Below are 12,035 nucleotides of genomic sequence, written 5' to 3'. Positions count from 1 at the left end.
CAAATATTGTTCCCCAGAGAAATGAAATTCTAGCCTCTTAGATAATCTGTGGGAGGAGGGAATGAAGGAAAAATAATTCTATTACATGGTATCATGCTTGGTGAACTCAAGAGAATGAAAAAGAAAATAAATCATAGAAATGGGGGAGATCATCTCAGAATCCAGGACATCAAAGAGTGTGCTGACATAGGGGAATGTTTGGAAGCATAGACACATGCATGCCAAGGTCAAAGAACAAGAATTAATGGAAAGAACAAGCACTTCACCAAGAATAAGCAATAAATTCATTGCTGATGATAAAAATTAGCAAAATTTAAGGAATCTGATGTACCTTTCTCTTAACTGGGTCTGCTGCATTTTTACTTTAATTAATGCAGTCTGTTGTCTCCATGAACTTTATAACTATCCAGTTTTGTTTACACAGATGGGAAAGATTTTCCCAGAACTGATATGTTTTTGTTAATTTTGGTCTGTATTCAATGCTTTTCCAAAGTGGGAAATATTTTGCCAATCATAATTTTTAAAGTTTATTTGTAGCTATTCAGTAATACAAAGTTCTAAATGTGTGATGGCATTTTATTTATGTTTAGTTCTAGGGAAATTAAAAAATAATAAAATTGTACTACCCAGAAAGAAACCTGTACTGTTAAACTGAGAAATAAAGGAAAAGAACAAATATTTGATCATGTGGCACGAAAGGGGGGCAGGGGAATGTTATACTGTGCAGATGAAAAGTTAATGCGAGCCAATAAGAGCCTCCATCCATTACAGTTAGGGCGCTAAAGCAAGTAATATGAATACTGCCTACAAATTATCCTTGAACTTATGGAAGAGTGTTTGCATTTCACACTTTCTGGCTTGGTGACTGTGCAATATTTTTAAATTTTATTTAAGAGATTGTAGAGTCACATGCTATTGTAAGAGGTAATGCAGAGAGAGCTCATGTATCCTTTACCAAGGTTCCCCCAGTGGTAAAATCTTATAAAACTTATTAGAAAATCTCCAGGATATCAACATTGATACAGAGCATTTCCATCACCATAAGGATCCCCCATGTTGCCCTCTGATAACCATCCTCCTTTCTACTTCTACCTCCTTAAACCCCAGTAACCACTAATCTCTTGTCTTCTTCCATAATTCTGTCATTTCAAAAATGTTATGTACGTGGAATCATGCAGGCTGTAACCTCCTAGGACTGATTTTTTTTTCACTTAATATAAGAATCATCCACGCTGTTGGGGTGTCTGGGTGGCTCAGTCGGTTAAGCATCTGACTTCGGCTGAGGTCATGATCTGACAGTTCGTGGGTTCAAGTCCTGTGTCAGGCTATATGCTGACAGCTCAGAGCCTGGAGCCTGCTTCAGATTCTGTGTCTCCCTCTCTCTCTGCCCCTCCCTGGCGCTCTCTCTCTCTCTCTCTCAAAAATAAATAAATATTTAAAAAAAAGAATCATCCACTTTGTTGTCTATGGTCAATAGTGTGTTCCTTCTGATTGAGGAGTAGTATTCTATTGTATTCATGCACCACGGTTTAACTACTCAACTGTTGAGAGATGTCTGCATTGTTTCCAGCTTTGAGCTACTAGGAATAAGCTTGCTAGCAACATCTTAAAGATTTTGGTGTTAATGGAAGTTTTCGTTTCTTTAGGGTGAATGCCCCGGGATAAAACTGCTGGATTGTGTAGTAGTTGCATGTTTAGTTTTTTTTTAGGAAACTGCTAAGCTGTTTGCCAGCATAGCTTTACCATTTTACACTTCGCTAGCAACATATGAGTGATTCAAGATTTTCCTGCATCCTCACCAGCATTTTGTGTTGCCATTTTCCAAGAGGCCTCTGCAGACATTGCCATGTGGGTGGCTCATTACCACCAGGCAGTGGGCACAGTCCTGACTCTCCACTAGACCTCCTCTGAGACCACCCCAGCTGGACTGGCTATGAGGGAGGTGCCATGTTACTGCCCAGTGGGGATGAAATTCCTGGCTCCCTACAGGAGACTTTGCGGTGCCTTACCATGTGGCGAGGGGAGACTTCTAGCCTCCTTACTCAGCCTTCTCTGGAGTAGGTGGGAGCATGTCAGTGTTTTTCTCTGATGCTAAGTTTGATTAGAGTGTGTTTTTTTGTCCAAAAGGCTTTTGGGGGCTCTTTTTGTGTGTCTACGCCCACTGGCATTTCTAGACTGTGCTTCTTTAGCTCCAAATCTGGTATCTATGAAGCAAAAACAACAAAACAACAGAAGTCACCACTGTGTTATTCTCTGGATACCAAAGTTTCTAGCTATCTGTCTGCCTTATCTTCCTCTTTCAGAGCCTTATACTTTTGGTGGCACTAGACAAGAAGAATAGGAAAAACTATATCTGGTCTATTTTCCTGGAAGCAGAGGTCCCCTAACATAGTAATTTGAAACGAATAACATAAATTGATAATGTTTTCCTTAAGACAACAGAAATAAGTTACACTGTTAATATATACGTTCTTATATTTCCATATTCCAGTTATGTGTAATGGCTGCTTCAGTACTAAAAGAATATTGCCTTGATTGGCCTCTGTAAATGTTCTTACATGAAAATTAGCTGGAATCTAAATGATAACTGAAATGCCTTCAATTACTTGGAAGAACTTCAATGCTCAGATTGAGTAATTTTTAGCCCCTCACATTATGTTTTAAATCTGTCTAAAAAGTACTTTAAAAAGTTTCAAAGATGTGCCAAGTATAATATGAGAATTATTCTGGACATTAGAAAATTCACATATAATAAACTGATTTTTCTTTTCACTTTTAATCACAAAGGCTATTCTTGGCAAAGGTTGTTTGAAACCTTCCCTGTTTGAAAGGAAAATAGAAATGTGAGTTAGAAAGTGAGTTTTTGAAGATAATGCTAAGAAGAAATGAGAATAGTAGTTATATTTTAAATAATAAAACTTCCTGTGTCACTACAATAGTAGTGAAATATTAAATTTCTCTCATGTAATGAAATATTAAATTTCTTCCACTGTCCATATATCAAGAAATTTCAGAACTAAATATATATGTCTACTATAGATGTATGCCAGTTAAAATTTTTATTTTATTTTCAGTTAAAATTAAAAAAAATAATTTATGCTCTCTTGCCTAAAGATTAATTGTGCCCAGTATACTCTATGCAACTACTTAAGAACACTGATAATTGTCCGTGGTTGATACAATTATAATTTGATTTAACATACTGTGACATAGGTCACAGAAAGCCAATGCCAATTGAGAATGGGAATGTCTAGGGTAACGTGACACAAAAAAATCACTTCCTCTGAGATTCAGAAGACTCGGTCACACAAATAGATACCTTTCATTCTACTTACATATATACATCAATACATACCTACAGCCAATCGTGGATCCCACTCGTACCAGCTGCTAAGACCCTTTTGTTAATTTTTCAGCAATTTTTTGAACTAGTTGAGGTCAGGGTAGTAGTTTGAACTTGGCATGGTTGGAATATTTACACCATGGAAATTGGCAAAGCCTTAAATCAGCACATCCTCCCCTCAACACCCACTTTTCAAAGAGACAGCTGTTAAACATTTGTTAGCCATACAACTCCATAAATCTTTCTGTTTGCCATCACTAACTGGTACTTAAAATATATATATATATATATTTAATAAATATACATGGCAAATATGTATAATAAATATTACAATATTATTTACTACACAATCATGTATGTGTGTATATATATATATATATATATACACACATATATGATTACATACAAGTACATTCACATACATAGTCCAAGATTACTTTTCCAACCAGTGTGTGTTTTAAACACCACTCTGTGACAGAACCTGTGCTGGGCGCATTAGGGAACACAAGCGTGATTTCAAGGAGTCCTCAGCCTTGTTTTTAGGAGAATACCTAATTTGAAACAACAATATTGTGACATTTTCTTCCTCACCTTTGCCTCCTAACCCCCATGCAGTCACGAAATAACTATTTCTTGGAAATTGCTGATAGGTAAACAAATGTTTATAGAAATGACGACTTGAAAATTCCTCAGTTCTTTTGGGGAGCACACACAAATTCTCTCCCCACAGGAAGTTACAAATAATAGTGATTTAAAGCACTCTATGGTACATTCCAGGAGTGTCTAGAAATCCTCCCTTTCTTGGCAGGCATCCATTCACAAGCAATGGAAGATGTGTCTCCTGTTTGGATGCAGAGATAGGCAGGTAGAGCTGTGTGACTATGGCTGGGTGTGACAGGAGGAGTCACCGCAAGGATTCAGGGTCTTTGAGAACTTTGCTTCCTTCTTTGCCCTGTGGTACCTCAGCTCAGCACTCTCAGTCTTCCTTCACAGCTTCACATTTAAGACAGAATAAAATCATATTCCTTAGCCCCATTCAGCTCATAAAATAAGAGCTCTCACTTCCGACTACAATAAATTTATTTTTAAATTCTTTAATACGGGGGTGCCTGGGTGGCTCAGTTGGTTAAGCGTCCAACTCTTGATTTCGGCTCAGGTCATGATCTCACAGTTCATGGGCTCAAGCCCCACGTCAGGCTCTGCGCTGGCAGTGCAGAGCCTGCTTGGGATTTTCTCTCTCTCTTTCTCCCTGCCCCTCCCCTCTCCATCTCTCTCTCTTAAAATCAATAAAGAAAAATTAAAAAATATTTAAAAAATTCTTAATACAGAAACACTTAAACTGCCTGTTTAGGCCTAAAAGGAGAAAAAGCTATATAAAATAAATGTTAGGTGTTGATTTATTTTATTCCTGGTTTCCTTCAGGCATTTATCAGTTAAATATAGAATAATAAAACAGCTGTACAATGAGAAAACATGGTTCATGGTTAGGATCATTAAGTTTAAACTGATAATGATTCTGTTTCAATGTGGTTTTTTTCATAATTTTTTTTAATGTTTATTTATTTTTGAGAGAGAGAGAGAGTGAGCAGGGGTAGGGGAGAGAGAGGGAGACAGAATCCAAAGCAGGCTCCAGGCTCTGAGCTGTCAGCACAGAGCCTGAGGCAGGGCTCAAACTCACGAACCATGAGATCATGACCTGAGCTGAAGTCAGACGCTTAATCGACAGAGCCACCCAGGCGCCCATCAATGTCTTATTATTGCTTTTAAGGAGCTAAATGATAAATGGCTTGAGATTATGTGGTTGGTTTGAATTATGAAGTTTGAGTATTATTTCTATCATCACATAAATAATTGCCACACAGTGCCCCAAGGGAAAATTATTTGCATCTAGATTTGCACCTGTCTTAGTTTAATTTAAAGTTACATACTACATTAGATGTAATCATAATAGCAGATGAAATATTCTCTTGATAGTATTTATTGTACTGACTATAGTTTTGTTCTTAAGTTTATATGGTTTATATGGTCATTTATATGGTTTTGTTCTTAAGTTTCTGCCAATTTAATGTATCCCATTTCAAACCGTGCAAGTATCAAAAAGAGAAAAAGGACACATAAAATGAGTTGTCTGAACTTTGGCAACAAATGCTTTATAACTTCCATATAGAGTTGATTAAAATGAACCAGAAAAAAAGATGCTGCATTGTTGTCCTTACAAAAATTCTTATTTAAGAGAGAAAGAAATGTCCCTTGAAAATATTTCTCTGTCCCTGTATATCCAGAAACTAAATTGGCATGATTTAGGGAGTCAGATCAGTGGCCCTATCTGGGCCAAGAGATATGAGTATTCTGTTGTGAAGAATTGGCACTCTTCATTTTGAAGGGAGAAATTAAGCCCATGCTTAATTTCAAAAACGTTCCCAGAATAAAGCAGTTCCACCATCCTGTGTCCTCTGTTGCAGACTAAGGGGATAAATGCTTCGGATTTCCTAATCCCAGTCGATGAGTTCTCCCTACCTGCATGATGGCTTAGGACAGTCATGTGATGACAGATGGTGAGAACATGAATCATGTGTCCATGCCACCTCTCAATGGCCTTTTTCTTTTTTTTCCTTTTTTTTTTTAATGTCATGTTTATTTTGGAGAGACAGAGGACAGAGTGCAAGCAGGGGAGGGAAAGAGAGAGAGGGAGACATAGAATCTGAAGCAGGCTCCAGGCTCTGAGCTGTCAGCACAGAGCCCGACGCGGGACCCGAACTCATGAACCGTGAGATCATGACCTGAGCCTTAGGTGCTTAACTCTCAGAGCCACCCAGGTGCCTCTCAATGGCCTTTTTCTTTACAAACATGACACTGGGTTGTATTTAGGTGTAAAACAGAGGAAATTTCAGATTTACAATAATTTGGCAAGATAATTCAAACTAGCTAATTAACATGTCTCTAAAACAATGTCTACGTATCTATACCCAAAGGCCATAACAGAATTCCCACATACCAGAGGTCAAGCTTTACATGAGGGAGCTTTTCTAATTCTAGATTACAGTTAATTATACCAAACCAAATGCACTTAATTACAGTGTTTCTTTTTTGGGCTTGCATTTTTCCTCTGAGATTTAAAAGCCCTTGAGATACAATGTTTACAGGTTAAAAGCTGCAACTCTTGATAATGTCCATGATAAAGACCCACTGATAACTATAATTTTGAATGGGCAACGTTTTTTTTGGTGCAGGTAGAATACCCCAGTGAGATTTTCTCAGTACCGCACTCATGTAGTAATATTATTCATCAATAGTTAAAATTTTGCATGATGGTTTCAAAGATCTTTTAGTCACTTGCATTTTTATGTTCTACCTTTATTTTGTTTCACAAAGCTTATTTTCTTGTGTGTCATAGTTGTGTCCCATGTCCTATGAGAGCCAGTTCCTTGACCTCTTATATTTTAAAATTTCCCATAGCTCACAATTCAGTGATACTCTCTTTCCAAGGCCATGAACTCTGGGTCTCCTATCTGACTCTCAAACCTGAGTTCTGTGTAAGGCAAGCTATGAAGTGGCTTGCTTGAATGGGTGAACCAAGGATGTACATTGTAGACTATCTGTAGTTTGATTGGCAAAATCTTTAGGAGTAAGTGTAGCTTTAAAAAACAATAATTTTTATATACTAAATTGCAGCATATTCCTCACACCCTTCCCTAAATAGAAAAGTGCCACCTTTTATATAAATTTGGTAATAAATAAATGAATGATACATTTAAATTATCCCTGTTATGGTTAAGTATTATGTCAGTTGTCTCGAGGTAAAGAGAAGTGAATCAAATAAAGCCCCTGCCTTTAAAAATGACTTAACGATGTATTTGGAACTATCAGTTACCAACCAGGAACTACAAAGGTAGGAGAGTAAGGATGTAGCTAGACTCTTAATGGAAAGCTTCATCTCTCCCACCTTTCCTTGAAGACTCACTGACATGTGGAATACTAAATATGGGACTTAGAAAAATGTGATATCATGTGACTCTTGGTTTCTTAGCACACTGCATTTTATGCCCTTTAATGTGTTTCTTTATTAAACTTTATGTGACATTATGTTAGAAGGGCTTGCAGCAAAACTGTCTTGCTGAGTGATGCATTTTCTTGGGTTTCTGGGAAGAGTATTAGATTAAGTGGCATATAATTTTTGAAGTCCTTGAAGTAAACATAGCCTCCATGTCAGGCCAACTCTAAAATGAGGAATATATATATTTGAGTTCAAAGTACATGAGCATGATATGAACTTCTCTGTAATATCATCATCTTAATCTGTTTTTTAAATAGAATCTATGATTTTCTATTGAGCATATGTGGAAATGATATTAGAGCCCTTTGGGATTACAGAAAACATCAACTAGATAGGTGGCTTTACCCAGAGTATTGTAGTCAGGGCATATCTGGTTGCAAAGCAGGCTTATTTCAAGGAGGCAATCACAGATAAGAAGACAAATGCAAGTACAGTCAAGCCTCACCAAGAACCTGGAATTTTAAAAGTCAGTGATTTAATGAATCAAAGCTAGTCTCTTTTTCTACTTATCTATATCTGTCTATTATCTCTCTCTCTCTTTCTCTCTCTCTTTCTCTCAGTATTTGACCCATCATCTTCTCTTTCTATGTGGCTGCAAAAGGTCATGGTAGCCACCAAGATTGCATATTGTTTCAGCACAACTTCCGTAGCCTAATGACCTCATCCCCAATTTTTGAATGAGGGGTCTAACTTTCCAAGCCCACCTTTTTCAGCTAGGTCTATGGGTCTTGAGTGAGGGATAGGCAGATAGTACATGCTGAATATGGTTTTCCTTAGAAAGGGATAGAGATGGAAAGCAGTGAAAGGTACCTCTTATAAACCTTAATTGCAATATGCCTAAAATTAGAACCATTTTTCTCTTCTCCACGCCCTTCCTCAACGCATATCCACAGCATATTTTTCTTCTTTGTATCCCTGTCTTCATAAATGGCATTGCCAACCATCTAGTTATCTAATCAAAAAAGAGAGAAGATATTATTGACTTTTCCTCCTTATCTCCACATACCCAATCTGTTCTTAAAGGCTGTTTATTTGATAATAATAAGTACCATTCACTCACTGGATGGAACTTTATATATATTATTTTAGTTCAATTTCAGAAAAGGTACAAGTTTAATATAGTACCCATATTTTATAGATGAAGAAACAGAGACTTAGAGCAGTTAAGTAATTTACTCAGAGTGACCTACATAGTAAAACACAGAAGAGGATTTTTAGCATAGGCACTCTGACACTGGAACTATCCCTTGCCTAGTCTAATAGGAGATTAGAACATTTGTAACCAGGAGAGTCAGGGAACCTTGGACTTGCTACAGTTATTTTACATCAAATTTTAATCCTTTAACAGGCAATTTACTTATTAATTCCTAATCAACAGCAAGGGAGCTAACTGGATAGTGATAAAATAATGACTATTCACTTTTTATGTCTGAATTATTTTCCAACTCCATTCCCTTTTCCAGTAAGGAGTCCTTACTATCCCTGGTACCCAGAATGCCTGGCTCAGTTCAGTGCTTGGGCCTCTGCATTATATAATCTTGAAAGGATAAGTTTAAATATATCTAGTCTTACTTAATCAAACTCATGAGTACCACTACCTAGAAATAAAATATAAAGAAAGAGGCACAATTTATTACTTTTTCCCAAGTTAAAAAAAAATGGGGGTTATATGAGCAGGGAATTGTATCTATTCTTTTCTTTTATAATTTTAGCTTTATTCTTATACTTTGTTTTTTTTTAATCTATCACAGGCCCTATTTTAGATTTGATTAATCACTGCAATATTTTCCTCAATATTTAGAATAGAATGGTCTTTATTCTTTACAAATATTTGTTCATGATCATTGTGTTCCCCAGTGTCTTCAGGTATATGTTTGTGTATATGAGTGAGTGGGTAGGATAGAGTGTAAATTGCTAACTTAACTTGAATAATGAGCATATAATTATTGTATATTTGCTCTTATGACATTAATGGCTAAAGCTGTAATTTATTTGATGTTGATTCTCGGTCAGATTCATATAGAAACCTATCAGCCATTTTATAGTGTCCCACTTTCTGATTCATTTTACAGCAATATATTTACAGAGAATTGGGAGTCAATGTACAAAACATTTTGCATTCAACATTACAAAACTTTGTTTTATGATCTCTGGCACTTATTTTCTAGAAAAAAAGGTAATTGGCTTTATTGGCCACTATGTTTTACTGAGCCCTTTATCTTCCTTCCTTTTAGTCAATTCAAATCTTAGCCTCCCATAGTCATTATTTTTGTTTTGTTTTGTTGTTCGTTTGTTTGTTTGACTGTTTTATAATTTTGTTGGGGCACATAACACATCCTGATGGGTAAGTACACCCAGTTTATTGTTTCATTGTTAAGGTTCCAGAGCACTTCTCATAGGAAGCGCACCTGCTTAGAGTTCAATAAATGTCACATGAATTAAAGGGAAGCACTATTACATAGAGTGAATCATATGCTTATTTTCCTTTTTCATATTTTTAAAAATATTGCCCTTGTTTCTTCTAAGTTTTAGAATTAAACTCTTGGATACATTCATTAGGATTCTAAGGGATGTATGATACATGCCAGCAAATCTTGCTGATTTTAAAACATTCCACATTTTTATTTATTGATTCTTAAAAAAACAAAACAAAACAAAACAAAAAAAACGAACAAACAAAGAAACTTTGACCTAAACATTTCATAGCAACTATAACAGAATTCGAAGTAACTTTTGTGCTGGGCTTTCATCTCCCTGCTAAAGGAAAACAGCATATTTAAATTATTTGATAACTATCCTACTTAATTCCTTAATTAAAAACAAATTTGGTTCTGTTGCTCTTGTTTTATAGCGGCTGATTGTACTAAATTACAAATTTTGTTTAAGAAAATAACAATTTTTAATTCACTCCTCAAAGTATAGCCGTTTATCAAAGATTTATTGCAGTGAGGATGATGATGGCTTCTACCAGATCAGTAGCGGTAGCAATTATAAGGAATATTTGGGGGATTATTGGGATAATTTCGAAAGTGGGGCCGATTGTATTTGCTGATGAAATAGACAATGAGATGTAAGGGAAAGAGGAAGAAAAGATTCATACAAGATTTTTTGCCTAAGGGAAGGAAGAATTCTACATAGTTTGGAAGACTACAGGAGCAGCTGTTTGCGATACTGTTATATTTTATTGCCTACTAGATATGTCAAATTGCCAATTGTACATATGTCTGAGGTTCAGGAGAGAGAAATAGATGGTAAATATAGAAATAAGTGGGAGATATAAATCTGAAGCCACCGGGACATAGATGGTAAGTAAAGCCATCTCAAAAGATCAACTAAGTGAACTACCATGTGGTCCAGCAATTCCACTTCTGGATATATATATCCAAAGGAAATGAAATGACTATCTTGAAGGGTTATCTGCACACCCTTGTTTATTGCAGCTTTATTTACAATAGTCAAGATATGGAAACAACCTAAGTGTCCACAGACAGATAAATAAAGAATATGGGACATAGAAATATGTATTTACACATAGATAGATAATTCAGCCATAAAAGAATAGGGAAATCCTACCATTCACAAGAACATGGATGAACCCTGAGGGCATTATAAGTGAAATAAGTCAGGCAGAGAAAGACAAATACTGTATGATATCACTTATATGTGGAATCCGAAAAAACTGAACTCATAGAAATAAAAAACAGATTGATGGTTAACACGAAGTGTGGAGTGGGGGAAATGGGTGAAAGTGGCCAAAGAATTTGAACTTCCAGTTAGAAGATGAATCAGTTCCGGACATGTAATGTACAGCATGCTGACTCTAGTTGACAACACTGTACTGTATATTTGAAGTTGCTGAGAGTAGATTTAAAAGTCTTCATCACACACAAAAAATTGAAACTGTATGAGGTGATAGAAATGTCAACTAACCTTATGGTGGTAATCATTTTGCAGTATATACATATACCAAATCATCATGTTGTGCCCCTTAAACTTACACAATGTTGTATGTCAATTATGTCTCAAGAAAGTGAGGGAGAATAAAAGATCATCTAAGGAAAGATCATGGATTGAACGCTGAGGTGTGCCAACACTTGAAAGTTGAAAAGTGGAGAAATGATGAGCAAAGAAGATTGAGAAATCAAGAACAGTAAGACTGAGTGTTAAGTTCCACATTCCAAAAGCAGGAGATCATTCAGTGCTACAGTTCCTACAGATAAGTAAGATAAGGTTGTCTGAGAATTCACTGATACATATAGCAGTGTGGAGCCATTGGTGACACACTCAAGAGTATTTTGATGGACTTGTGGATTAAAACACAAATTGCAGTGGATATAACAGAGAACAAATGGAGAAGAATTGGAGCCTAGTATTAACACTTTTGAGAATTTCCTTTAAAGGAAAAAAGAGAATGTGGTGGTAGCTGGAGGACAATATGGTCTTCTGCAAGATTCCTTCCTTAGTTCATTCATTTGTTCATTTGTTCTTTTGTTCGTTCCTTTTAATGGAAGAAGTAACAATGTTTGAAAATGGAGGAGGAAAATTAATAAAGAGGTAAAGGTTTATCTTTCAATGTTTTGGAACATTGGCTTTGTTAGGCAAGAGGGGATGGAATCTGTAGAAGGCTCAGTTTTATGT

Source organism: Lynx canadensis, chromosome C2 (assembly GCF_007474595.2).
Source record: "Lynx canadensis isolate LIC74 chromosome C2, mLynCan4.pri.v2, whole genome shotgun sequence".
Classification (NCBI taxonomy): domain Eukaryota; kingdom Metazoa; phylum Chordata; class Mammalia; order Carnivora; family Felidae; genus Lynx; species Lynx canadensis.
Note: the sequence above shows the minus strand (reverse complement) of the source record.